General features: G+C 38.9%; 2 long non-coding RNA genes across 3 annotated transcripts; both read left to right on the top strand.

Moving 5' to 3' along the window:
* The first annotated feature begins 7 nt into the window (after positions 1 to 7).
* Positions 8 to 971, top strand: LOC119291117. The gene is made up of 2 exons (XR_005142221.1): positions 8 to 158; positions 329 to 971. It is a non-coding gene; the product is annotated as an uncharacterized LOC119291117 (long non-coding RNA).
* Positions 972 to 1,269: 298 nt separating this feature from the next.
* LOC119291107 lies at positions 1,270 to 3,014 on the top strand. Of its 2 annotated transcripts, none has more exons than XR_005142213.1 (3): positions 1,270 to 1,398; positions 1,548 to 2,563; positions 2,670 to 3,014. It is a non-coding gene; the product is annotated as an uncharacterized LOC119291107 (long non-coding RNA). The 2 variants fall into 2 exon arrangements; XR_005142219.1 differs by having other exon boundaries at positions 1,616 to 2,563; positions 2,670 to 3,012.
* Positions 3,015 to 3,731: the final 717 nt, after the last annotated feature.

Raw genomic sequence — 3,731 nt, 5'->3', positions numbered from 1 at the left:
GAGTTCCTGAAACAGAGTGCAACAGTGAAGAACAAGAGGCTTTTTTGTTGATGAGTCGGCCTAAATATATTTTAGATGATTGCCAAAAAGTTGTTATTGAAGGATTGGAGTCAAGCTTAGGATCAGTTTATCCTATGGGTCTGTACTACAAGGTTGAGGTATGTCTCTCCTCATTTATTTTGCTATCGAACCTTGTTGGTTGCATTCTTGGGTGCTTTGACAAGGAGCAATTACACAATGCGATTGTGGTCACTACTTTTGATTATATTTTGCAAGAACTTCTGTGAAGCCATTGTGGCATGTACTTAGAACTTCTGTTGATGTGCAGTGCGTCAACCGACAACGCAGAAATCAGGTTTATAGACGAGTGCTTTATGCCGGGGTGGACGAGCTTCCGTTAGGCCATTGATTTCCCAATGAAGGAGCTTTGAGGCAAGCACTGCAATGATGTATATTTGTATATGGCATAATCTGTAGGAACCCTCTCCTTGTTTCCTTTTGTTCTTGGTTTTGCTCCAGTTGATTACTGCCCTATGAGATCTGCACAGACAAAATTCATATTGATTTGTTTAGTTGTGGCATGTATCGCAGCTACACCAGTCTGATAATTTAGTCCTCAAATAAGGTAGTTTCCGTCTCCCCTTTACATGTGACGGACATACGTGCTTGTTGCTTGCCGTTGCTGAAGCGAGGCCTCTTAAGTGTACTTTTGTGTTCTCCCTGATTATGTTAATCAGGCCGTATGTGTTCTGTTGGTCTATTTTCATTTGTCTACCTCTACAGAATTTCAAAGATGTAATTTTCTATCATGTAGTTGCCTCTTTCTTCATATACTAACCCTCTCCTAAATGATAGATGAGGCAGGTGACTTATCTCATGTATTTTCTTTTCTGTAAATTACAACAAGTCTATTTTAGTCAACTTAAGGGTATGTTGAATATGACTGTTAATGAAGATAGTCATTCTTGTTATTGAATGTGCACAATCTGATTCATTTTAAAGTACTCCCTCCGTTCCAAAATATAGCGCGCCCACGCTTTTCGAGGTTCAACTTTGACCATAAATTTAACCCACGAGACCGACTGCGGCGGGATCAAAAATTATATAATTAAAAACTTTTTTTGAATACGAATTCATTGGTATATTTTTTTCGCCCGCCGCAGTCGGTCTTGTTGATTAAATTAATGGTCAAAGTTGAAGCACGGAAACCGAGGACGCGCTATATTTTGGAACGGAGGGAGTAGTTCCTTATCTTTATGACTAGACTAGGCTGCTACTTTAGCGAGTGTTTCACTTCAACACAGATTGATGCAAGAAAGAAAGAATTCTTTTGCAATAAAGCAAGCATTGAGTGCCCAAAGCAGGAGAGCTTGAATTTTTTGCCGACGTAAATTTAAGGTAACCTTCTCCATGCATATTTTTTTTCAACCATTTGTATCTAAATATCAGTAATCATTTTGGACTATATGCTCAGGCCGACCTTTTTATTTGATGTTATTGGTGTGGTGTGTGTATAATTGTTAACTTGGTTGCGGTTTTAATAATAGGTCGTCACACATTACAGAAAACTATTTTCCATTCTGTGTCTCTATGCTCATTTTGTGCCCGGGTGCAGCTGTGAAGGAACACTACAGGTAGAGAAGAAAGAAAGGAAGAATGATGGTAAGAACCACTGAGATACCGAGTCCGGCCAGCCAGATGAGTATCAGGAGTGTTTCTTCATTGGAAGTGATGACAAAAATTGTCCTTTAGAGTATATTAGTTGTTTAATCATCAATGAGTAGACTAACGCATACATTTTTTTTGGACTGCACCCATATAGTTTGTCTTTGCTGAATATACTATATTTACTTCATTTCTCTATTGAGTTAGCAATGGCAATATGATTGATTTATATACTATATAATTTGCACCCATATAATGATCAATTAACCATGTTTCTCTATATAATTTGTCTTTGCTGAATATACTATATTTGTTTGGTCTGCACCCATATAATGATCAATTAACTCCTGAAAATACCCTTTCCAGACATAATTTCTTTTCATCATTGTTAAGGCTGATTTTACCTATTTCACTTAAATGGCGACCTCCCTGCACTCCCATTTTTCTGCTTAGGATTCTCATTTAATTGGTGAGCACTCAGATTTGGAATATCAGCTCTTTAGTACTGGTTTATCATTTTAAGAAAATAGGAGCAATGTGATTTTGTTCTCTAGAGACTAGAATTGAATAGTTAGTCCTTTTAGTACTATCCTACTACCATTTGTAGCTAACAGATGCATCAGTTCGACTAGGCATTATCATGTATTGTACCGTAGTATCTTTTTTGCATAGAGTAAATACCTACTTCTGCTGCAGGTTACTTTTCTTTATAAAATTTGGTTCAGGATGCCGTTTTACCTGTTGTAATACCTTCAGCATAGAAGCAGTAGTGGTCTGCTCCTCCAAAGATCTATAGCTTGTGGATGCGGCGGATGTGGCACAGGGAGCAGATGAATTGGGAATAAGAGGACCCCCGGCGCGCGCACAAATTGTTTCTACCTGACGGCTGATAGTGAGGGTGAGCACCGAGTTGCAAAGTCGTTGCCCTTCCCTGCAAATTACAGTTCCTTCAAATTAACCAAATCACCATCTTATTTTTTTCCTAATTTTCTCTTATTTCTTAGATGCCTCTGACCTGTCCCGAGAAGGTTCGAGCCGAAGTACGACTTGTACAACGCATCACCAATTCGTCCGACAGTGTAAAATGCGTTTGTGTTAGCTGAGTGAAAATTAGAGATCAGCCTGGTGGTACTTTATTATTTTATTCTATAGCTTGATCTGCCAAATGCTATTAAGGAAATGAAGTTTCTTCCTCGATCAAGTTATCAATCCTTATTGGGTGTATGCTTCCTACTCAACACCTGAATAATCAATTTGTACATGCTCATATATATTAATATGCTATTTTGTTGGTGCATAAGAAATAATACATGCATGTGTAATCTACAATTTCAGTGAGCTAAAACCCTATTGTTCTCAGGTTTTTTGTCATGGATTATTTTATTCTCATGTAAACTATAGGAAGAAACACTCATGTATGTACAGAACTGAACTGAAGCTACCATGGAAATTACGTTCTATAGCTGTGGGTCATTTCCGGTATGAACAAAATTACTAAAATACCTCTTCTTTTTACCAATGAACGAAACTCAGGACAAACGCTGCTGCAAAGGGGGCTGGTGCTCCAAAGAAAGCAAAGCAGCAATTCTTCCATCGGTTGGACTAGATATGTACATACGGTATGACTAGCGCTTCTTGGGTTCCATGCTTGATACAACCGTGTTAAATAATGTGTCATCATATAACGATTGTGGTTTCTCTTTTCCTCACAGCATCTTCTGCGATCTGTTTGCTTATCAAGCTAGGTTTACCGTTAGATGGGTGTGTTTCTGAAGAACGCTTCTGAGCTCTGCTGCGCCATAGCAACGGTCTGACCATGGGGTGCGGAGATCGTCAACTCAGCACACTTTTGGGCATGCACATGATGTATTTTGTGCAGCTTTCTAAGGCAAAGCTTTGACACCAGCAGACCCATGTCAGGCCACTGCCATATCAATTCCTCTATTTAGGCGCTCGACTAACAAATGCAAAGGTTTCTGTTACAAAAGGTTTAGAATCATTACCCTTGATGCTTGAATTTGGACCTTGCACCTTACTTGGGTAACATAGAGCCAAATGTCACATTG

Source organism: Triticum dicoccoides, chromosome 1A (assembly GCF_002162155.2).
Source record: "Triticum dicoccoides isolate Atlit2015 ecotype Zavitan chromosome 1A, WEW_v2.0, whole genome shotgun sequence".
NCBI classification, from domain to species: Eukaryota; Viridiplantae; Streptophyta; class Magnoliopsida; order Poales; family Poaceae; genus Triticum; species Triticum dicoccoides.
Note: the sequence above shows the minus strand (reverse complement) of the source record. Positions and strands in the feature narration are given on the sequence as shown.